Here is a 26,107-nt window from a genome sequence, read left to right as displayed (position 1 = left end):
CCTGTCTGAGCAGTTAGAGATCTTTTTACAAAGTGTTAGACTAAATACTTTGTCTTTGCTTTAGTAATGCCAGCATGATTAATCACCACAAAATACTGCTGAATAATTAAAACCGGATGATATGATATCTCCGTTCTCCTTTAATAACATTATTTTCTACTCCTCCTTTTTTTTTCCTTTGAAACAAATGCCTCCCAATCAGTTAACTAATGTTTATTTTTCTAGTGTCTATTCAGACTCTTCAGGTGAAAGTAATTTATAGATTACATTATCCTAAGTTATTTTCTATTACTTTGTCTTGGCAGAGCAGCATTGCAATGACAACCAACAATTTAGAGCCTATTAAATAAAAATGAATGGCAACTATTACCATTTTTATTATTCTTCCACAAAGAGCAGACACTACTGATAACCAAATACTCAGTTGAGTGAACTGTTAATTACTCCAAAGAATAAATCCCAGATTCATGAAACTTCTCATCTCTACATTGTGTTTCTTTTAATAATGCTGCTGTGAAAAGCACTCGATTCTGAGTAAGCCTGAAAGGGCACCTCGGCCACTCATGATGAAGGTTTTTTGCCATGTAACCATAGAGAAGCATTTACAGAGGAAAAAGTTGGGTCCCTCCCATAAAATTTAACATTTGGTCATAAACTGACTGAAATGAGTCTTTTACTCATTTCTTGAGTGAGTCTGGGGATCACTACACTTTGTCCAAGCTGCCTGTGCTCATTATCCCACTATTTACAGGGCTGCTGTGTGCAATGACCTGTAGATAGGACGTTGCTGTAGCCAGTGGGATTTTCACACAGAGCCCCTGAACTTGTTTTTACAACACAGTAACATTTATTGCCTTACATATTAACTGGTGGAAATTGGCATTGTCTCTCAATTAAAGGAGTAACAGAGTAAGAAAGGCATTTTCCTCAAGCCAAATTAAGTTTTATGCTTCATTTTCAGTACTTTTAAAAATCACTGACAGTTAAATTGTAAGGAAAAATGTGACATCCATTCTTAATACTGCAATATTAAGTTTAGTATTACAGTATTTTTTACGGTATCAACCAGTAATTTATCCTTAAACCTATGTCTGGTGTAATCCAATTTTTCTATCCTTCTGACAAGCACACATATTTAATGTATTTTACTTTATTTTATTTTCTTGGGGGGAAAAAAAAAATCTATGTGTTCTCAGGAACAGTATTTCACCTGATTGCATATTTAAATATTTACTAATTTTCAACAACGGCTGAAGTTAACAAAAAGAATGCCATTTTTAATTTTAGGCTTCAAATTTTTTAAGTAATTGCATCCCTAGGCACCATACAGTAAAATGGGATACAGAACAACAGACTTGCTTTCTTCCAAAGTTTATTGCAACCTAATGGGGCCCAGCAGGTTGGTCTCTATGAGCTGCTGCTGGGCTGACCCAAGACCAGCATTGTACACATAACACTTGAAAACAATGACAGCTTGTTTTAAAGTTCTAGACTGAGAAAAAAAAACCAGATTTTTGTAAAGTGCGTGACAGGAACAAAGCAGAGCAGCAGACAGTGAGGCACGCCCACCATGAGAGACTTGAGTCATGTGCAAATCCAATAAAGTAACATAAGCAGAAGAAAGAAGAAAAGAAATCTTTCCTTTCCTGGTGACCTTCTCAGCATAGATTTCGCCAGCAACTTTCAGGGCTGTTGTATCCTGTAGGGAAACACCAATATTGAGCCCTGGATTTACACTTTGTCACATCTGCTATTCATGTTTGAAATAAGTCTCCCAGCAAACACAGTTGCTGTCACTAAAGCCTGTAATTAAGGTGATGGATTCAGCACTGCCTCAGCTCTGGAGGAGGTGTGAGACATTTTGGTATCTGTGGTGCAACACACGATAACGTGTGCCTTAAATGTTCTCCAGAAGTAACAAAAACAAAAAATTCTTTAGTGCACTAATTCGGTTTCCACACACTCAGCTGCATCCAGGTTGCAGGTGGTCAGCTCCCCACCCATCCTCTAGATCCAGCCACCAAGGTGATATCTAAATTTTCACCGGATTCTTCTATGCAACAACTCTTTTTCCTAAAACTCTAGCTGAGGCCTCATCATCTTACTTCCTTTCTCTTGGAATAGGTAGAAAATACATGCTCTGATCCAGCACCTACAGATGAGCTCTGAATCCATGGACTTTTAGGAGAAATTTGCCACTGATTTCAATAGGGTCAAGATTTTTCTGCAGTTAGGTGAGGCCCCATTGCACTGGCCATCATCATCTTACTGCTTCAAAAGAGGGCCATCTCGATAGGCTCTTGGCAAGATCAAATATTCTGCATGCTTTCAGAACAGGCTTGGAGACCTAGTTTACAAAATTGCTAATTAGAAATGTTAATAATCCTAACAAACAGAATTTACAGCAATCAAACTTTGTTCCTTTGTGCCAGCTGACAAAAGTCATTATTAAACTGTTTCTCTCTGACTCTTCACTTGATAATCAGCTATTTTGTGTCAAGTATTTGGTGGCTGACTTTACTTTCACTGTCTCAAACATTACAAATTCTATGTCAGCCAGAAATTCCTCAGACCTGTCCTGTGGCAGAATGCAGCTTTTTTAACAGTTCAAGTGAGATTACAGGATGTCAGAATTAAAGTTATTCTGCACCTATGTGACTAGGTGCCACAGCTTTACAGCAGGACAGAGATTTGCAGCAATGAAAATCTAGCTAACCATCCAGTCACATACAACCACCCACATATACAACTCACTGTACAAAATCCATCCAGTCAGTCACGATAGAGGGCACAAGATTTCAAGGCTTTGGGAATTAATGTTTTGTTAAAACTTAATGTATCATTAGACCAGCAGATGGAAGAACAGACTTCCATGTGATGCATTACCCTAGCAAGCTCAAAGTGACTATTTAAACATAAAATTGTGGAGGCAGGTCTTTGGTTCAGCTGGCTACACTTTTTCTACTTAATTTTAACACATCAGTTTTAAGCTGATATGCAGTTTTATTATATTTAGTTTTGTTTAGGAGTTGTAATGCAGTTCCAGAATAGCATCAAAATCTTATGGACAGCATTGCTGATTGACTATAGCTTATCTAAAAGGACAGGGATCACTTGAACTTATTGATTCCTCTCTCCATGAATGCATTGCTTTACTAGAAAATCCCAAGTCAATTCAGCAGAAGCGGAAGGGCATTTTGTTTTGTGATGCAAAAGAAAGCACCAAGTACTCATAACCCATTTGATTACTCCAACCGTTGATAAATGGCTTTTCTAAACTCATGGTAGAAAAATATAAAGATTATTGTTTAGTCTTTCCTATAAACAGCAGAGAGATCTTGTTGGCAAAACATAGCCAGGCTACTTGAGAAATCCCTGCAGACAAGGGATGCCTTCCAGGGGCTGCTTCTTCCACTAACTGAATTCCAAACACTCACACAAAGCTTTTGGTGGTTCAGCACCATAACATGTATTTATTTAAAAAAACTGAGGATGGTGTACTCAGAAGACTTTTCTGACAACCCCAAACATATTCAGGAGCATTGCATTTGTGTTTCTGCACAAGAACACAGCCTCACATTCACACTGACACTGCAGAAAACCCTCCTTCATTTATTTTTCTATAACTTTGCACGCACTCCACACATTCCCCAATCTTGTCTTCTCAAGATTATTACAGATACCAGATGACAAAGGACACACCAAAATTGAAAAAGCACCTTGAGTTTTTCATAATCTACAGGAAAAAGTGTTTCCTGCCTATACTAAACAGAATTAGGAGGACAGCGTGTACAACTCCATGGAGACTGAACTAAAAGAATCAGCAGGCCAAGGTTATTTCCCTATCCACCCTCCCAAATTCTGAGCATTTAAGAAATGTACTTTTACAACTATGCATATTTGCACAAGCAGACACAGTGTAATGGAGCCCTTAACAAGACACAGACAATCAGATGATACATAAGTGGTCAAATGTACTAAGGGCTTATACATCACTTATTTGTGTGTCTGATTTTCAACTTTCAATTTCAAAATGAATTTTTAAATGTTGCAGCTGTCAGTTAACATGGTATCTGTCTTTTAAAAATCCTTTACTTTCACAGGACTTTGACACAACTAGCAATAAAACTTCACAAGGAAATTCTAAAGCTTAGCATGCCTAATAAAGGAGGATTTTCCACTCCCAGAAATAGCTTCTTGTTCTCTCTCGGGTATCTTGGCAGAATGTAACTTTCTTTCATATAGCAAAGATTTCAAAGAACAAATACAAATCCTGTATGCAAATTCTTTGCTTTCAAAACCACAGTCACAAAATTCAACATCTGAAAAGCAATGTATGCAAAGCAAAATGAAGAAGCAGGCATCATCCCAGATATATTTTTCTTCCTTTCCTCTAAACCCAAAATGACAATTCCTGTGCTGTTGCTCCCTGCATACATTTGGATGGTAGCAGTTCAAAAACAAATATATGTTTCCCTGGTAACTTTTTTTTTCTTTTTTTTTTAAATTTCTACATGCTGCTTTATAAACTAAGTACTTTAAAAACTTCAGAAAATGTACCTGTGAAACCTCTGCAATGACTAATTTTACATATGAACTGAACAGCATGGAAACTCATTCCCACAAAGGTATTCAAGAGAAGAAAAGCTAATTCATTGTGAATTGCATCACCCTTCTAAACAATTCAGTATTTTGAAACAGCTTACTACTATGTAACTTTTTCCACCACTTCTAGCTCACAGATGTTTTAACAGCTCTATGGATTTGGTTATAGGGTGACCAAGAAAGGACAGACACAGTAACTGACAAAGCAATGGAGTACACTCTTCCAGCTGGGAGCATTTTTATATTCTTTTTTGAACCCTAGTTTGTGTTTGTAATAAATAAGAAAAACAAACCAGACCTTAAAAACCAATCGAATAAGCACCTCCACATGTGGTAAAAGGAGCAGAAGTTAGCTGCAATTTTGTTCTATTTCATTAAACACTTTAAAATTTTGTTATCATTTTCCATCTGTACAAATTTCTCATCCTTTTAGTAGAGCCACAATCACCTGAGCATTTACAGCTGCCCCACCCCCATACTCTTAAGGTCCTCACTTGCACACACAAAGCCCTGTCTCGTTCCTACTCATTATTGCTGCAATGTTTCGTTCAGCTAAAAGGATTAGACACGTGACTCCATTAAAAGAACTGCATGGCCAGAAAGAGTACTATAAAAAGTCAAAAGACAAACACAGCATTCTCTGTCCTAGAGAGTAAGTTCATCTCTTACAGCACTGCCTATAGAGCTTGGCTATTTTCATTCCAAACAGGAAAGAAAATAATGAAATAAGAGCCCCCCTTCACCACTGGGTATTTTGCACAATCACACCATACCCAAAACACGACACTGGAGCACCACATTTCCTACCACCCCAACAGAACAAGCCATGTTAGCCAGTCTAACTAAATTAAAACTGGTTCTCTCTTCTTTCTCTCAGTAATGCATTTCTTCATAATGTTTGTTCCTTGACCCTAATTAACTCCCAAAGCCTCGCAGCATGTTTTTCAGTCTATTGTTACACCCTACTGTGCCTCCAGTAGCAATCAAGATGTTCTATGATGCCAAGAGCTGTGCATGTCACACAGATGATTGCATGACAGCTTCAACTGATATAAAATTAAAAGAACTTTAAAGTTGTTTAACTTTTTTTTTTTTGAGAAAGACTACAAAGCCTTTATTCTTTAAACTGAGGCCATAAAAGAAGTACTCCAGCAAATGGAGAGACTGTATGGAGATCAGCTAGTGTACCCACTTGTCAGCATAACTTTCAATAGCAGAGAATTACTGAATGCACTAGGACCAATTTACTGCCTAAACTTCTACCTTCCTTTCAATCCAGCCACTGAGCCAGCACACATGGCAGTAACTCACACAGAGCTTAACTTACAGGCCAAGCTCAGAACTAGATTCTCCAGCAACTGAATGAATCTGTGCCAAGTCTAATGCACTGTGACCACATCCCAAAAGCACTGAGAATACACACACATTCACCTGTTAAAAGCCTGATTTTAATTTTTTTCAGTTTTTTAAACACACAGGAGGTGCCGTACGGTGGTGGGAATGACGGGAATTTAACCAGAATAACTCACTTTGCCAAGTCACTTAACAAAAAAAAACCCAATACAAAACAGTGATTAGTTACTACTGATGGTCAAAGACTTTCCTAAGAGTAGGTTGTTAAATTTCATGTTATTTTTAATTTAGACAAAAACTTTCACTTGCCCTGGGCTGCCTTGAGGACTAGAGCAGGACTAACTTCCTACCCTGCAATGCCAAGCATTGCAAAAGCTACTCATCAGCAAGCAGCAATGGCTTACTCTGAGATGTATTTACTTTAAAACAACATTCACATGACAAGTTGTTATGCATATTTATGGGAAGACTATACCATAAAACAAGGTGTAACCCTCATCTGTGTCATTCTGTTCTTTCCACTCCTTTAAAAGATGGAGGAAAAAATCCCAGATATAAGGTAAAAAGATTTGTGGTCTTATTTTTAAATATACTGAGAATGCACAGCACTATCTTCTCTGATTATTTTTTTCCTATGTGCCTGTAAAATAACCTCAGAAGCAGTTAGAATCATCCCTGCTGCCATTCCTGTTGACATATCTGCACTTCATTTAATGGTCAAAAATCCATAAAAGAATTCCAAGTTTAAAGGCTTCTTTGTAACATGTTGCTTAACACAGTATAAAATCACTTCTTTCCTGAAATCAGGAAGAGTTAAGTAATTTATACTAAGACCTCAGCATTTCTCATTCCTCCTCCTGGCTATACTTTTTTTTTTTCAATTTGTCTGTGTGTGTAATAGCTTTTCCTCAATTGAATTCAGTGTCTTTAATCTTTTCCTTTCAGATTTACACAATTTTTGTACTTTCTTTTCCCTTTTTTACACCTGCATCTCAAGCCTAAACTTTGTTCCCATGTTCTATAATTCTCTTTTGCTGGGTAACTTCTCTTCCCCTCTTATCCTTACACATCTGTTATCTCCTACAGTTAGTGGCATCTAAGAATGAGGGAGCTCAACTGACTCAACTAATGAGGAAACAGAGATTTACAAATCTCTGCAAAGCTAAGTTTCTTTCCCATCATCTAGTTCTAGAACAAGACACCAGGTTTTCAGTTCACATTGTATCCATGGATTTCTTTTTTTTTCCTGTAGAAATCTTTTTTCCATAAACCTCCAGATAGGAAGGAAGACTTCCTAGGAAAAATTAAACCTCTGACATTGTGACATTTGTGACACAGATCATTTCTTTCTCCCCTCGTCCTGTTCCATCATGAAATCTGGTTGCCACAGGATAGGGAGGACAAGTGTTCCCCAGGCTGCCTTTTCCCAGGCTGTTTTTAATCACTCTGTGAATAGTTAAAAGAAAAAAAAAACACTTGCAGTTTCTGCACTTTCTGCTGATCTTATTTCATCTTAATGAAGTAGCTCCACACTGGTCTTGCTAGAGGAGGACACAACGACCTGGAAGGACAGGTAGGAGAAGGACTGGCCAGTCAGCCTCATATTGCCATCATGTTTCTAACATGCAATTCCCGTAAATCTTCATTGCTGCTGAGTTGATATCTTTCAGAGGTGTTGGGAAGGAATGAGCTGGGCTCAGAAAGGCATGACTGTCTGACCTTATCACACAAGAAAAGCAGCCTCTGCAAACACAAAAAGCATCCTGGCAAATCTTTGTACATCAAAAAGGGACAACACCTCCGGCTTTCCTTTCTCAAAAACTGCATGTGAAAGTCAGAAGACTTTTGACATGACTGAAAGATTCTGCTCCTTTTCACAGTAATGACAAATGTTAATGCTTCCAAGGGCAACAGAGTTAAGGGAAGACTGAAATTATACACAGTTGGAGCTGACACACAAGGTTGCCAGTATGGATCGTGGCCCATTACAAAGATGCACAAATGACAGGAAAATGTGTTGATGCACTCAGTTTCATTTTTCACATAGAAAGACCCAGCTTTATCATCCTGAAAGTATTTCTCTCTGCTTTTAGAAATAGAAGACATATGACTTCTCTGTTTCTGAAGCAGCAAACCTCATCACACTAAAAAAACACCTACTTTGACTATAATATTTTAAAGATAAAATCCAAACAAGTAAGAGATGAAGGATTTTAAACACTAGGTGTGGAGTTGTTAAATCTAAACAGCTTCTAATAAAAAATAAAGGGCATTGAGAGCTCTATGAAAGACTCTTCCCTGTTCTTCCACTCAGAGGCTGACCAAACTCTTACTCTAATTTATTAATATTTCAGAGAACCCTGAAGTGAGAAGGAAAAAGCACAAGAGGAGGCTGAAAAGAAATACCACAGCTACACCTCAAAGGCTTAATCAAAATACTTTCAGGTACTGAACATAAGGGGACACAAAATGCATCCCTTTTTTTCCTTTAAGCACTGTGTCTCCATGTAAAGAGACTCCTGCTTTTTTTTGGTATCTTGTACTAAACAGCTGCTGCTATTTCCCACCAAGCTTCTTCCCCTACCCTGCATTCCTACCCCCAAAGAAGGCTGAATGAGGACCATTTCTTTAAGGGAAACCAAAAATATTCACATTTCTGTTGCACAGTTCTGTTTTTTCAATACACTAAAGACATCCTTTAAATCAGCCTGAACTATTTTAATGTCTGGTATAAATATATATGTATGTATGTTTATGTGTATATATATATACACACACATAACATAGTTTCTGCTGGGGACCTAGAATATTGGGACGAAGCTGGGCTACTGACTCTTACCAAACACAAAAAAAAATTAGTTTTTGAAAAGAAAAATAAATTCCAAAATCCGTCTTCCCTTACAAAAAACCATCGGAACCAAAATCACAGTGTAGATTCAGGTTCATATCATATCTAAGCTTAGATCCAAGACTTTCCTTTCCCTTTCCTTTTCTTTCCTTATAAACACTGAGAAACTCAGCCACTGCTCTGAATGTCAATGAATGACTGCTTGCTAAATACTGTAAATTGGGCCTGTAAGAAAACTGAACAAATCAACACTGCAGCAGTTGTGGTTTGGCAAAGCTTCACTTTGGCTTCTTCTTCTGAGTGTTTAAAGAGCCCTTATTCCACAGTCTAAAGACCCCTTATAAAGTGAACGAAACCACAAAGTGTAACACACCAGGGAAGATAAAAACTCTTTTGCCAAGAAAATGCTGCTGCCAATAGCACGGTATCCTCGTGCACACTTTTAAACACCCCTGGATGTTGCATAACACTTTAAAAATCTTTAATGTGGTATAAAATTGTCTTTCTTAAACAACAGAATTAACAGCTGACAGATACTTCCATTATTGATTTCCCGCATATTCATTGGTGCTGTCTTATGCCCCTTGTTAAATACATCCCCCAGGGTGACAAAGGGGCCTTCCAGCATGCAGGCTTAACACACCAAGCTAACATAACTCTCCCTAGATTTTTTTTGTGTAATAACAACTGCTCAGGATTGACTTTTTGTTGGGAGAGCAGAATTGAGTGAGCAATTTCTCCTGCATTTCTATAGGCCTTGCCTTGGCATAGCTGGGTACAGACTGTAAAAAATACTGCGCAATCATCATGGCTTCAGGCTCTGAAGCCAAGACAAAGAAGGATCTGTGCCAAGGTTAAGGAGGAGTCCCAAGAGGTAAACATGTGTCCTCATCTCATATGGACACCTGTAATAATCCATTTAGAACTGGACAACAGGGTATGTTTACATTGTGAACTCTTTGATGTAACCAATACTGTAGAAGAAGAAATCACGCGCTAGGGTGTAGTAACAATATATAAAGGGTATCTTTTTGTAATAAAGTGGACATTCTGCAGATCATATTGGTCATGAGCAGTCTGTCAGAGCCCCTCCGCCGACAATTTTTAGCTTCTGCCAGTGGTATTTTATTCATACCATGCGGAATACGGTGAAGCCATATACTCAACTTCCCGTGAAAAAAACTAACAGTTCTAGAAAAGGTGTTTACTCGTCATGAAAGAGCATCACTGGGTCCTCATCCAACACATACAGTGTGGTGAAATTCCTGCTACTGAGACAGAGTAGTCAATACAAGCACATCGTTATTTTTGCCTGTGCCCATGGTGCAAGGCTAAATACTCAAGCTTTGGTTTTTATAGATCTGCTGTAAAATTCCGTCCATGATCCACAATCTAGGTGAAAACAACCACCATCACACAGAAGCAGCTCCTTATCTAAAATTTTAAACCCTAGGATTTGTAAATGTCATTCTTGTGCCTGTAAATGTCTTGCAACAATTCAAGGCATCTTAAAACCAGCATTGTTACCTTCCTTGTGGCAATCAGGCATAACCTTCAATTGATTTGTGCTGAACGAACATTAGACAAGATGCATCAGAGTAGAGCAGCACCCAAAATGCTTCCAGCACACCTGCTGGGGCAGGAGGTGGTGAGACCAGAGGACTCTGCTCTCATGCCCTCTGTACTGGAGTTTGCATCATGACAGCGACAAGAGGAGAGGGATACAAGGTTGACATCCAGGATTCGGTTCATTACTGACAAAGTCACCTTTTACAGGTCTGTAAACAAAGATGCAGTAAGAAAATACTGGACTTGAAAGCCTGTCAAATAACAAAACAACCTTCCCATTTGCTCACTGCGATGGGATAATGAATTAAATAGCATGTCCACCTGGACAGAGCTCATCTTGCATATGAGATGCACAGCTGAGAGGAAACAATGAAAATGACACATCAAAAGCCCAACCATCCCATGCAAGTATTCAGTCTGTGCTCATGACAGCCTTACATAAGAGATTGCCATTGCTTCCTTACTCACATTTTTCCCTACAAGGCCCAAATACCCAAACACAGTTCTGGAGCCCATGACCAGCAGTTTGGGGCAGAGGTATTACACCAGCAACTGTCCAGGCACATGTTCCTCTTGACACAAAGCCAGTGCCAGGAGAGCTTTCCTTTATCTAAAGGTTGTCTCTCCAGATGACCAAATCCCTACTCCGTGATGACACAGTGCTATCTGCTGTGAACAGGAACAGACCTACTGCAGATGGCTGGAATTTTAATATGGAATAGTGTATTCTCTATGGAGAGTTAGTCTAGATCCATGACCACAATTAATGAAGCAGACACTGCATTTACATTTCTACTCCTCCGTCTGGAAAGATCCACAGATCCATAACTGGATTTCATCAGAAGCAGACAGCTATAGAAGACAATTATTTTCCCTAGTGGATAATTAAATAAATTCTGCTTACAGCATTGTTTCTGACAGGATGAGGCACTAGATGTACTACAACAAAAGTTTGGTCATCAGGCTTGAAATGTGCCAGATGAGGTTTCCACCTTGCCAGTCTGTCTGTCTTGGCAGAGTTTGAACAAACCCAAAAAGCACATCAATAACTTTTGTGAGCATCTTGATTTCTTAAAGAGGCAGACTGTTGGTGCCAGCTACCTTGGATATTCAGCACCAGATTTTGCTCCACTTTCAAAGACTTCTGTCTCATTTCAGCTAAACAACAGAGATAAATGATAAGCTATTTCAATGTGTTTATTTTTCGACATTTAACAGCCTTTGTACATTGCTACACACCTTTGCTTAAGAGAGCTCAACTCTAAAACCAGTTCTATCTCCTGTTATTTTCCATATACTCAGTCAATTTTATGGGTGAGTGCCGTGTTCATCTGAAGAACCTCTTTGTCAGCATGAAAAATGCAGTGCAAAGGCTCTGAAGGCAGCATTTTGTTCCAGTGCTTGCCCAGACAACATGAATTACAGGAGTTAGAACTGAGAGATGCTGGAAGCTGCTGATGCAAGGAGCCCTGAGGGGTGTGGATGGGGAGACCACCAAGGATAGGAGAGATAAGGGAAAATAGTAGGTAACAAATCAAGGCAGAGGGAAAAGGGAAACAAGGAAATAGTAATAACCAGCAGTAACTCATCAGTTGCAAAAGCCGAAACAATCCAAGGAAAAAAACAAAAACAAACCCCTAAAAACAAAACAAAACAAAACAAAATGAAACAAAAAGCAAAGCTTTTTCTGGAAGGGACAATACATTTGTAAGACCACAAAAATAAAAGAAAGAGTAGAAAAGTTTAAAAATCAAGAAATGCTATTTTGTCCTTGTTAACAACCTTTTCAAACTCCTTTCTGAACTGAAGTTTTCATTGCAATCATTTTATGTAGAACCAATCTCACAACAGAATGAACTATGTGACTTCTTCAGCATAGAGAAGTAAAACACAAAGCTTAAGAAAAGGCATATGACTCTTCCTTTTCATTATCATTCATTCCGTGTCATTAAAGAAAATCTAGTAACTCGTGATCACTGCTCAAAGGGATAATAATCTACCAACAGATGCAGGCTACCTGAAGTAAACCAGCATACCTGGTACTACTTTAGAAGATATCTTGAAGGAATCTTGTCCTTCAACCATCACAGACAAACAACTCTGCTATTATCAGTTTACTGAAGTCATAGGTAGCATGCAAACCTACTACAACTTTCTAGCAAAGTGTATCAGTACTAAAATAATAATCAAACCATCACTTTAAGGCAGTCATATTCATTTTACACATAACAAAACCGAGGTGGAAAGAAGCACTGCCTGGCTTTCTCCTGCTTGCTCACAGCAGTGGCAGGAATAAGAAGCACCGGCTGTAAAGTTTCCTCTTTTAACCGCTAAGCTGAATTTGCTCTCTCCAGAGGCCACGCTGCCACAGCAGCAATACACAATACAAATGAAGTGTAAAAGTTATCTAGTTTATGCAGTAAACTCTGTCGGCTCTGTCAGGTTGCAAGGGCAATTTGTCATCTCTTTCATTGTCTGCTCCTCGGGGCACCACGGACTGCACATAGCCTGCGCTGTGCTCCTAACATAACCAAATTATGAGTGTAGGAGCCCATTAAGGTCAGTTGTGAAACAAATGTTACGCAGTCAAATCCAAAGCATCTCTAGACAGAGCATTTTTTCTCTGAACTTTTACTCAGCACAGTCCACGTTCACTGTTGCTAAGCTTAAACTTGTTTCCATGCCAGTCTGTCCATACATACTCCCTCAGATTCCTTTAGGGATGAAACTACCACTTTCATCAGAAAACTGATTAGATTTGCTTTCTGTGAATGTTAATGTGAACACATGGACACACAGAGATTCACCCAGAGGTGAAAAATGTCAGAAACTATCAAAAGCCCTTTTCTACATAGAAGCTGCATTTTCAGAACTAAAGAGGCTAAAGAAGGAATAATATCCACTACTACACTCTGTGTGTTAGAAAGAAACTTGCAAAGGTTTCAGTTCAGCTAGGTTCAGTTCTGGCAAGTTCCTTTGTCAACTAAGAGACAAAGGGAGAGAGGGTTAAGAATATTTATATATACCACAAGCTAGGGGAGAAATGCCACCCGTCTGCTATTTCCCACAAGACGACTATAAAGCCTCAACAAATTGTGGGGAAGGTCGGAGAGAATCAGAATCTAACTTTTCCCTAAAGAACAGGGCAGCTCAATTCACAGGATCTCTTCCTATACTAATTAACAGTTATCTGAAAGACTTCTGTTCAAGATTTTCTCTCTCTCTCTAAAATCCTCCCTTTTCTCTGGTGCTAGACTTTCTGTTGGCTACTCCAGCACAACACACAAAAAAACCTAAAAGACAATGAAGAGGGAGGAGTTTCAGGTTTTGCCCAGTATACCATCTGGATCACGTAACACACAAAACTGCTTATTTAATGAGGTCTGTTTGTATTGCAACTTGCAGCTGCTGTGACAGTAAACCTCATTGTATCTCTAACTCGGGCCCTAAGCTGGTCTTTACACAGATGCAAGGAGACTGCAGAAAACATTTTTTTTTTTTTCTGTAATTCTTACAGATTTTTCACATATGCTCAATTGCAAACTGCTTAGATAAAATGAAAGACCACCCTCTTCTGCCTTATTTGCAAATGACCAGAAAACCCTTGAACTCTGCTTGACAACACTGATTACACTCTGATGAAGGTGAATCTCTAGAACTGTCTGGGATTCATAGTTCAAACTAGACTCAAAGGATAATTCAAGTATTCTTCAGCATTATGCCTGAGACTAAGAAATATATTAAATACTAAGACCAATATTAACATTTTGTTCATAAGGATTCCCTTCAAAAATTAATTTAATCAAAACCAACATCAAGACAGAATTGCTTTTGGTAATAGTGGTAAGAAGAGGGAAGGGAAATACTGATTTTACCTATTTATTATAGAAAGCAAGGAAGTAAAAAAAAACCAACCTGTGTTCACATATTTACAGTTTGCTATATATATTGTACAGAACATATACAGATTGGAGAATATTCATATTACAATTAATCACCTATAGACACCACTCTCAATGAACAAACTCAAACTACTCTCATCCTTTTGCAGTACAGTTACTGAACACCGGCTGTTGGAAAGTCAACAGAACAGCCTTGAAATTTAAAGTTGTATTTCCAAGCAACATTATGCTTCTGTTGTTTGTTACTGCTTAAACTTCTTGGCCTACGGCATTTACAATCCAAATAAAATAAAGCAACAGAATTTAAATTAGAGGGAAATACGAGAATTTATTTAGGTAAATGGTGCTCACGTCTAGATACGTCACATTTCATAGTGCTGCAGTGCTTATTTATGAGATAGGACTGATACTTAACTAAAATGGACTGTCAGTTCTAATTATAGATAGCTTATGTTGAAAACTACAGGACAAGTGGTCAAGGATAGCTCTTCCAAGTGGAATCACAGAAAGCTGAGGTTGGATGGGACCTCCAGAGTCATCTTGTCCATCTCCCCATTCTCCAGCATGAATATATAAACTCTTAGCAATTACCATTCATGTGTCATCGTCAGTCAGCAAGTTTCCTTGAAGGCATTGTGTGGCAGGCATTTATCTTCCAGAAGGGTAGAGACAAGAGGCAGAGACAAGAACCTTTGAGGGACAAAGTCAAGAACAACTTACCACATACTGGAACACAAACAAGAACACAGAGGTGATCATACGAGGTTCAGTGCAAACAATGTAGTTATTCGTGACTTTGAAGAGGATTTTAATTTGTTTCCATGGAGGCATCCAAAGAGAAGGTGACAAATCAGTGTCAAGGACTGCTGTGGCCAGCAGGAAGAACAAAGTTAGAGCAATATACAGTTAATTGCCTGCAGGATATAGTCAGAAAGACCATGTAGGACAGCATTCAAATTAACTCATCCATTTACAGAACAGGAACAGGTTTTAGCTTGTGTATACTGGTAGCACTTACAGAAAAGAAAATCAAAGCTTTGTTTTGCTTCCATGTTCCCCGAGTGAGTCTCAGGTGCTGCCAAGACCAGAAAGATCTTAGGCTATGTTCGATCCCAGTACAGGGCTCAAAAAAATCTCCATCTGGATCCTATCCCCCAGCTAATGACTGTCACATCTGCATTCAATGAGGAATTAAGAGCCTTCTACCTTACCCAGATTAAACAATCATCCATGCTGCTTTCTGTCCCAATAAAGAAAAAAAAATGTTACCAAAGAGATTAGTGTCCTCCTGGGAGAACAGTCCTATTACCTGCCCATTGCTCTTGGTTTTAATTCCTCTGCAGAGCACTGAGGGCTGACCCTGTCCAGGAGCCAAGAGCCCACAAAGCTCCCTAACAAGAAAAATGTCACCTGAGTGCTCTTTTCAAAAGATGGTGAGAGAACTGATTACCTGAAGCCAAATCTGTTTAACCCAGATAACTGTATGTGAAAACATGAACCTAGAAGTTTCTACAGGTTGCTGCAGCAGTCATCTGCATGGTGTACCCAGTATTTATAACCTTGGGTTATTTCTGCTGTGAGTGAATGAATACTTGCTTTCATAACAGATTCAACTTCAATCATCGTTGCACAACCCTACCTACTTATCCAAATAATCCCAGGCTTTTGGGCATTTATTCAACCACTTAATTTAGCATGAGGGGACAGTTCCTACCAACAACCAAAGCCAGGTCTCAGTCTGGCACCAGCAAATGTACTCCTGTAACAGTTGTGATATAGAAAAGCTTTCTGTTCTGCTTCAAAATTCTGCTGAAGTTAATAGCAAATTTCTTTTTTTCTTTAATAACTACAGTTTTCAAAGATAAACAGGGTTGTTTTTTTTTTTCCTTCTTACAGAAGCTTGAAGATTCTCCTACAAAAGTTTGAAGATTACACAGACCTGAAATTATATGCCTCTTGCCTCTTCCTTTCTGACTCATAGGTCAGTTTATAATCCATTACTGAAATTAAATACTTCTTAGAGAGGACTTGCATTTAAAAAATTATACATCTTAAAGAAAAAAAATCTGAATAGTCATGGGACTCTCTGATCAAATTGTGAGCAAACAAAACATTGGCAAATTACTTAATCACATTCAACCTAAACACAAGCCATATATGTGAAATGGACAACAGACAACTAACAGCTAAGATCAACTAAGTAAAACAATATGCCAGGCAACCTAGGAATTTAAGTAAAAGTAGCCACCTAAGTTTTACCTGATTAGATATAACTAATATTTCTTCTACTGATATCATATTCCATACTTTTCAGAATGAGTAGATTAAATTAAAAACTATTCCTAACAGGGGCACAGAATTATTTTAGATTATAAGGCTATGCATTTCAATGGATTCTTGGCTTTCATGCCTCAATTAATCCCTTCTAAATGTATTTTCAGATCATAATACTACGACTCAGCTGGTTCTCAAGAAAAGAGAGGCAGAGATGAGAAGATTCAAAAATCAGAGAAGGACCAATGAAGATCCTACTGTAGAGAGTTGGTTAGCAGCAGAGGAACCTACACAACTCTTACTTTTTCTCACTGTGGAAATAGCCTGTTGACGGCACTGTTTGCACGAAACCCGAACCCCGGCGTGGCAGGCGCCTGAATCAACTTTATTGAGAACAACACCACCTTATATAGGAGCTTCAAAAAGTAACAAACGATGTTTAACCAATCACATACAAGTATTCCACAGAGCACGTGCAACAGAGTACCAGGAACTACATTTCCCAGGATGCCCCTCGGCATTCTTCCTGTGAGACCATCTGCCACGGTCTGTCGGGAGACAATAAGGAATGACTGAAGGAAGAATTCAGCCCATACCCTCTCTGAGCACCAGTGCACAATAGCAGGGGTGACAAGATGCATTTGCTTCTAAAAACTGCAACACTTCCTGTCTCATGTTACACTACTGAATAACCCCCTCATTCAATTTTTATGTGGGATTTTCAAAACTTAAAGCTCAGATCAGAAATTTCAAACCTGCATTTTTCACTTTTACTTCTTAGCCAGCAACTCACTATGACTAATATCAGCAAAATATATGAGATACTGGAATTGCTCTTTTAATTTGCTTTTGCGTCACTGAAACTTTGGGGATACAAATGATGCTCAACAATTACACTGATTCTTATTTCCATTGTTTACAGTTTTCTTTTAAATCATACAGTGAATGATTCTTTGCCATTATGAAAAATGTTATAGAATGGGAGAAGAAAATAACTCTTTTGTGACAAAATTTTTCAACAGCAGAAAAAAAACCCCAAACTTTTAAAAAGACAATTTCTTCAACTTATTATTTGAGTTTTTACAGTGGCATACATAGAAACCAATTAGTTTTAATCTCCATTCAATTTTATGGAATGCTTCCACAAGAGCTCTTAACTCAAAGCTAAGACTCCAGTAAGGCCAGTGTGAAGATGATGAGAACTCTGCTTATATTATCCTCACAGAGATAGCAGAATTGCAATTTTCATGTGTTTTTGATCAAAAGTATTATAGACATAATGTTCAAAACTGTTCAAAAATTGCTCTTTAGGTTTACATTAGCCATGGGTACCTCAGAGCAAATTTCCTTACACAGCCACTGAAGTACGCACAGCAGAATTCAATCCAGAGGGGCAGAAGTACAAAGAAAAGTAACAGTTACAACTGTGGAAAGCAAAGGGAAAATATTAAAAGCTAATTTTGATTAATCAGTAGGACTAAATTACTGCATTAAATGCTAATATTTTTAATCACAGATATCTGAAGAACCATAATTCAGAAACCTCTCTACCTTCTTTTAAACACATGGTTGAAAGAAAATTACCTTTCTGAAGACTTACTGAAGTTCTACTGATTATTTATCTGGCAAAGCCCAGTCGCAATCTGGGGTTTTTTGCTAGCTTTGACCGACACACCCTACTGTGTGTGCAAACATCACGGATTCTTCCAATCGCAACTACTTCTGTCACATATTTTCTATAATGCCCCACTGTTTCCCACCCATACAAGCTGCAAAATAAAATTGCTTTCTCATCAAACTTTACAGGGCCAGAAATGGAGACATGTTCATAGAGGCTGAAGTCATCTTCAAGTAAATACATATAATTTCTAATAAAACTCTTAGGAAACAGCATTTTAAAACTGTTTACATAATATATTTAATGCCTGTAGGTTGTTAAAATGGATGGAGATATACTTAAAATTGACAGAGACACCTTATGCTGATAGTGTCAGTGTTGGGGACCAAATATTACTTTACCAAATAGCAGAAGAACACTACAGATGAGCCAAAAGACTTACAGATATTCATGCATGTTACCACATGGTAATATCAGGGGCAGATTTGTTCATAACCTTCAATTTAGTGGAAATACCAAATTTAAAGACTGATAAACTCTTTTGCTGTCACTTCTTTCAAGTATGCCTTACAAAGAAAGTCAGTTCATACTGTTTACTAACTTTTTGGCTACAACCTGTTTTATAAATAGGCCCCTCATCCTTTCTGTGTTATTTGAGATATCATGATGTCAAGCCCTGAGTTTCACCAGCAGGAATAAATCTAATATTGCTAATCTATGGTATAAGCAAATCAAACTGAGTGACAACTACAAGAGAAGGCTGATTGTTAGGAAACAAGGATGCTAGTAATGAGCACTTCTCAGAACAAAACATAGAAAATGCACTGCTGTTGGATGGGAATTTGCTACAACATCCATGTATCAAATAAAATTTACACCATTGTGGCCTGTTTTTAGAAAGTCAGCTTATAAGAATCTGGCTGGCAGCAGCAAAACAACAATAAGAGAGTGAAATAACCTGAGAAAAGGGGCAGCAACAGAGCAACTTCTGCGTCCTAGGACAGAAAAATACTTCAATCCAGTTTATGGCTTTGTCCAGTCATGCTGTCCCAGGTGCAGAGACCACAACAACTTGTGTGTCTGTGCAGGAAAACCCTCTCCAAATACTTTGCAAATTCCTTGCAGCTCTAGGCTGGTATACACAGACACGTCCATACCGGCTTATTGCTTTGGTGCTTGCTGGAGCCTGGAAAAGCTCCGGTCTGGGGGTCACTATGGGACATCATGGCAGGGATGATGCCAAAGGAGGGTACTTTTACAAAAATTTTTGCAGACAAAGAATAACTTCCACCTACCTAATTTTTCCAGCCAGGTCAGAACTGTATGACTGGTTTCTGGCATATGAGTTAATATGAGGTAATGCCTTTAATGCAGCCTGGAGTAGAGACAGAACAATTTCTCCCCTACTTGCTAAGAAATCCTTAAATGTACCCAAAGGACCCATTAGATGGGGCTGGGCTGCATGCTAGCACAGCTATACGGCTCCTGAAATAGAGCAGGCTTCTATCTGCAGCTCTTGGCATGGGGAAAGTGAGCAGACAGACACCTGTCTGTACCCAAAGAGGTACTCAAGGAGGCACGTGTATCTACCCCATCTTACAGGCACACTGCTTCCACATCTCCTTAAGCAAGATGTGGTTTTCACTCAACTCTAAATAATGTCACTGCTGAGAGAGGAAAAAATAAGAATAGGAATGTACAGCTGTCACTTAAAGTGCCAAGGTCCCAGGAGCCAGAAATTTCTCATACTCAGTGAACCAAATTGACTAAAGTTGCCCCATTTAAGTCAAACTACATCAGTGCCAGGACTACATTCCCTTTAACCCTCGTACTTCATTCTTGTTCCCTCCCTTTCATTGGTAACTTATAGTGATACAGCTTTGGGTACTGAATTATCTCCAAATTAGTCCTACTGAAGTGTCCTGGAGCAGGAGGATGTTTGAAGGTTCCCTTGGCTCACAGGGGCATGAGACAAACTCAGAGTGCGGGGCCTAAGTTTGGCATACCCGGCCAGCTGTTCAAATCCCCACAAAGCTTTAGGACTGACTCCATCACAGCAAAACCAGGGAGGTTGTGGATAACAGATTAAGAGCCAGCTCTAGTCTGGTCTCATGCGAAAAGTCTCTTCCACCAGTTTCTCCATCAGCTGTGTATTTTTCCCTGCAACAAGGGAAGACATTTCCCATGTAGGCAGCTCAGGAAGCCCCTTTCCCACCCCCAGAAACCCAAGTCTGTTGAGATGCAAAAAGGACACTAGGCAGTCCATGATGCTTAGCCAAATTGTTTCATTCCTGTTTCATGGTTTACAGGTACAAATGTCTTGGGCTTTGAAAAACTCTCTCTATGATTAAATAGTCCCATGCACAACTTGTTTGTTCTTCACATAAAATGCACTGCTAAGAAGGGGACACAATTCAAAATAAATTGTAAATGAAAAGGGGAAAAAAGCAAACACACAAACACATGGAACATGGAATTTTATATCCTTTACTAATCTCCCTGACAGAATCAAAGAAATATCACTGTGATCGCTGCAGTAGTCCTAGCATGGCGGCAAACACAGAAGGGTGATTGAAATCCTTGTCCTGAACTCTTTAGAGTGCTCAGGCCTACATTTTAGAAGGGGAAGCATATCAAGGAATGAAAAAGGTGTGAAGTAAATATTGGCAAAATGGTAAAAAATTGGGGAAGTGCAAAAGCTCAAGGCAGAAAAAAGGAATTATGGAAGGATGCTAAAGTGCCAAGATGTAGACATACTCCAGCTCAGAAACAGACATGTCAGAGACAGATTTAACACATGGTTTTATTACAGCTAAATGTTGTGAGAATCAACAAGGCCTTCTAAAACTATTTTGAATTAATGGGTATCACATAAAAAATGGAGGTTTTTCAACGTGAAGTTCACCCACAAGATACCAAATCATTATACTGGGGAAAATTTAGTGAGGGATTTAATCTCTTCTCTTAATACAAATCATTTGGATTTAGTTCATGGGATCCATCACTCTGTGAGTACCTCTGAGATCCCAGTGTTACACAGGAGAGATAACCAGCTCAGGATCTCTAATGAAAGGGGACACTCAGGGTACTCAAGGGTGCTCAAGAGAGAGAAGCCTGTTGCTAGGGTTCAGGAGGGGTTTAATGCTGACCCCAAACACAAAGGTTGGAAACTAAACATTTCACCTGAGAAATGCCAAACCAGAATGTTCTGATACTTTCAGGGGGAGAACTTTTTAGTTTTCCACAAAACCCTTTACTGTCAGGATGAAAGCAAGTACCAAGACATCAGAATTTTTAACACACACTCTCTTTGAGAGTTTTCGCAGAAGAACTGTGGCCAAGTCATGCTTGGTTTCAGGAATGAACCACTTCTCCCCCTTTCCCTCCCTCCTCTTCTCTCAAAACCACAACAACTTTGACTGCCATCAGGACAGGAAGAATTTTATATTAAACAATTGCCCTCAGCCATTCAGCTGAATTAAGTCAGAGGGACTGCTGGCAGGCTTAAAATAGGCACGTGTTTAAGAGCTTTGCTGGCTTTGTTGCCGCAGTGGAAAAAAAGGAAGTTAGAGATGCATCAATCTGGAATTGAAAATATCATCAGTATCTTCAAGACACAAAATATAATTACAATTATTAATTAATTCTGGTCTACGTTGCTTAACTGAGAGCAAAGTGAGAGACAGTAGCTCTTTTCCCTTTCCCATTGCTTTTTATTCATGTGAAAACAGGTTCAGTAATCATAGGAAAGAAAAATACAAGACTGTATGCTGTGTGAAGAGGTGTATCATGGTAAGGGCACTCAAAAATATTTACAGCACAGCATTGAGTGGACTGACACAGCAAGGATGACACAGAACTAAGGCAAGAATTCCTTGATAAGTGTTCTACTTCGTGTTATCACTTCAACAATTTGGAGTACTTTGATTTTGTGACAAGCCTTCCTGCACTGTGTCACTAATAATTTTCCTCCCTTTAGGACTGTGTGTCTAAGCAGCAGGAAGCATTTCTTCCTGCCAGCTTCCATAAGGAAAGGAAGACACCTTCTTCAGCAGTGGAAATCTGCTGTGCCTACTTTTGTAATGCACTCACATACTTCTCATCGGTCTACAATCCATGTTCTAGTTTAAAGGAAGGATGCCCACAATGGCTCTTCCAGGCCTGCTCTTCCTAGCTGGAGTCATCTCTAGGGTAATATGTCATTTGGTTAATGATGGTGTGAGGATGAATCCATTCAGGTGGTCATCAAAAACAGCCCCTCTAAAATTTGTATCAAGAGAGCCTGGAGAATTGCAAAGAGCACTCTATGCAGATATCAGCTGTATTTTCAAATGTAGATGAAGTTTCTGACACTACACACATCTCTGAAAGAGTTTGTACCTACTGCAGAGGAGGAGATCCTACACAAATTCAGGAAGGTGGTGTAACAGAGCAGACAAAGGTAAACTGTCCTTTTAGATAAGCCACATACTTCAGTGGCAACATGCCAGGTTTCTTCTCTTCCCTGATGTTTTTCTTTTCTTTTTCTCACTTACTTTCCCTTCTGATGTTCTCCAAAGCAACCAAGCAGGTTGTGAACACAACCATACATACATCCAGTGTTAGGAGAGTCAACTGAGGCATCAGAAACAGCATAGGCACACGAATACAAAGATAACAGCATGTGTGAAGACCACAGTTAAAAAAGCACAGTGCAACAGAACCTGACTGTTGCTTGACAAGCAAATTCCGGAAAGCAGAATAAAACCCAGCAGAAACCAAGGTATCATTTTTGCACCACAGCCCAGAGAGAACAAAGAACTTTGAAACAGCAAATGCGAAGTCATTTGGAGGAGCCCCACAGTGTTTCACCCTCATGCAAAGAGAAGGTGGCTCTTCCGGGACAAATGCCACAAGAACTACATGTAAAGAGTTCCAGATTATCCTGATGTATTTTAATAAACATTATATGCAAACCCATATTTTGATAGCTCAAAATATCTCTCAGCCTAATTACAGACACGTAAAATAGCAGATGTTACCCACCCTTTTAGAGCTCAAGCCTGTGAGCCACTAGGCAGTTTGAAACATGCTTGAACTCCATGGAGCCTGTTACAGACATGCAAGTGAAGACCTCATAGAAATGGGCTTGATACAGAATTTACTTGTGAAATCCTCTGGCCTATAATAAGCAAGAGATCAGAACAGACAACAAAATCACTTCTGACTGGGAAATCTGGCAGCCACTGATCCATGTGTTCCCAGAGGAGTCTGGTACCTGAGTGAGCCAGTAACCACTGCACACAAAGTATTCCATCATCTGGAAGTTCCAAAACACTGTGATAATACTGTGAAAATAATAATGCAGAAATACAAGTTGCAACTTCACTGCTTCATCAGCCTAACAAACAGCAGCAGACTAAGCCATCAGCAATTATTTAAAGGTCAAAACAAGTAATCTCTAATAGATAAATATCCTCTGCTTTCACTTGTATCATGACTTGGAAATAACTAGGTTACTCTGTGGAGTTAAGACACTATTTGGTACATGCCCTGCATTCACCATCAGCAGCGTATGGCCAAAATGAGTGCAACACGGGGTTAAATCTAAGTTTAAAGAAACTGTTTGCATTTAAAGTTAAACTCCTCTGGCATGTGCAAGTACAATAACTGAGTAGTTTCAAAATCCCTTGTATTTGCAGAAAGGCCTATGATCCCTGGCAATTAAAAGGTGGGAAGAAAAAAAGGGAAAAGGATATGGAATCCTAAGGCTGAATCCTAAAAATGGCTATGATTTGTGTAACCTCTATAACAGAAAGAAACCGTCTTTTCTCCCCCTGTTCCAAAGTCCTGAAGGTAATTATGACTGAAAGAGCCTTCAACTATGTCACTTCAAGCTGGACATTATTACTCTTTACATGCCTTTTTTTAATGAAAGAGTTAAAATTAAACCTCAGTTGTACTACTGGAAAATTGACGATAATAATAACAACAAGAATAAGAATAAAAAAGAAGCAGCAGTTTATTCCTGAATAGAAAGCACAAGCCCCCCCATAGCCACGCATTTCCATTTGCATGTGTTCCATCGCACTTACTTCCTCCACACGGACCTTCCGCTGTCCTTCCAAAACACAAACGAAACAGCCAAACAGACAAGGAGCCAGGAGCAGAAGCCGCCAAACCCCGAGCGACCCACGTACCGTGCCTTCGGTTCGGCTACTGTCACAGGACCCTACTGCCATCAACCCCTCCTCCTCCTCCTCTTTCTCCTCCTCTTCTTCCCCCGGCGGTACCCACGGAGCAGAAGCGACACAAAGGAGCCGCGAGGTAGCGACAGCTCTCTGTAAGTCCTGGTGATAAAGGGAACACTACCCCAGTCAAGTCTAGATTAATAAAAAAAGGCAAATCAAACCAAAACTACAAAAAAATCCCCCAAGAAAATAAACACCACCACCCCACCCCACCCCCCCCAAGAAAAAGAAAAGAATTCAAATTTTTCTTGTCACAAAGTAGTTAAAACCTTAAAATAGCTGTTTCTTGATAGTCTGAGAGAAAAAGCTTTTCTGGGGGGCTACTGTACCTCTGCCCCTGTGGAGCTCATGTTGATGCCAATGAAAATGTCCAAGTTGCTGAGGCTCAGTTAAAACTGGATCTAAAATGACAGCTCTGAGTTCCAAAAATAGCAAGGAATAACCTACAGGAATCCTGAAGGCAAATATTTTTCTTTGCTTAACTATAGCTCTCCATTTCCCTGCCTTTCTCACTCAGCCTTGCTTGCTTTGTTCAGAAATAAAGGAATGTTGCGGGGCTGAGAGAGCATTTCATAAGACTGCTGTGTTTCCTTGATACAAGTGCACATTAAAGCACCAAGACATACTGAAATTTTACTAGAAGCCAAATCGCAAGGGAAGGAGAAATCACCTACTTTCTGGTTAGTGGGACAAAAACCCCCACCTATATTTGCACCCTCAGTGACACAGGTGCTCTCCCAGGTGGAAATGGAAACAGCACACAGGTGCCACCTGTGTATTTAAATGAAAGGGGAGAGCGCAGCCTGGTTGTTTGAGTCACTCAGTATAGCTTAGCAGGACGCAAATGAGGTAAATTGAGCAGAAATGTGGATGCTCACTGGAGTGGCAATATTAAAGACGTCACCTGCATCCCAGCCTTGCCAACAGACCTTAGTGACAGCTCCTGGCACGCACCTTTGGAGACCTTTTTGCAATGGCTGTATCGCCTCCTAGAGTAGAAGCTTAAATCTGCATCTAGAACTGTACACACATCAATCCTGTGTGCCTAAATGTGGTTTCTGACCACCTCTTTTTTTTTTTTTGTCTTTAAGCATCTGAATCTTGCAGTGATGCTTTTAAAGCACTTGTCTTCAACTTAACATTCTGTTTTGTGAGATACAAAATTAATGATCCTGGTTACCAGTGGATTGATGTCCTCTATCCCACAAACTTTCTTCCACAGCAGCAATGACAGCAAAGGCATATTCATTGTGGTATGCCTTCTGCATGAGAGATGTTAAATGTCACAGTCAGCACAGAGCTACCCCTCTGCTGTTTGCTTGGGAGCTGCCACCGGGCCAAAATGTTTGGGGGCTTGATTCAGAATGATTTTCTGCACTGGGGGACATGGATGGAGAGACTTCTGTCACCTTCCTGGAAGCAGATCTTCAGGGACTGTTCAGGGAATGTCATAACTGGCAAAAAAATCCAAACCCCAAAGCTCAAACCAAAAACAAACAAACAAACAAACTCAAAGCACTCCCCCCAGAAAAAAGAAAAAAAAAAAGGAAAGAAAAAATCACTCCCCCGAAACAAAAAAACCCCACCAAACCCCCCCCCCAAACAAACAAAAAAACCCACCAAAACCCAAACTTACAAGAACAAACACAGTAATCTATATCAAAAGTTGTCCTTTTGTCTCAGGAAAACTGAGTAGATTTAGTTGTGT

The 26,107-nt window shown here is 39.3% G+C and overlaps 1 protein-coding gene across 2 annotated transcripts in view; it reads right to left on the bottom strand.

The window, feature by feature from the left end:
• The window catches only part of MARCHF3 (membrane associated ring-CH-type finger 3), a 73,657-nt gene extending 48,873 nt beyond the window's left edge, over positions 1–24,784 (bottom strand). Inside the window, exons 1-2 of one of the 2 annotated variants that reach the window (XM_039379457.1) lie at positions 24,729–24,784; positions 24,244–24,498 (exon numbers count right to left, since the gene is read on the bottom strand). The gene's annotated coding sequence lies outside the window, so the exon portion shown is untranslated. Of the gene's footprint in view, positions 1–23,194; positions 23,214–24,243; positions 24,499–24,728 lie in introns of those variants that run through there. The other variant, XM_039379458.1, reaches the window with a different exon arrangement.
• Between the last annotated feature and the right edge of the window lie 1,323 nt (positions 24,785–26,107).

Source organism: Pipra filicauda, unplaced genomic scaffold (assembly GCF_003945595.2).
Source record: "Pipra filicauda isolate LSUMZ 115617 unplaced genomic scaffold, ASM394559v2 scaffold168_size1973030_pilon, whole genome shotgun sequence".
In the NCBI taxonomy this organism is placed as follows: domain Eukaryota; kingdom Metazoa; phylum Chordata; class Aves; order Passeriformes; family Pipridae; genus Pipra; species Pipra filicauda.
The sequence above is the reverse complement of the archived record's forward strand: the minus strand, read 5'-3'. Positions and strand labels throughout refer to the sequence as shown.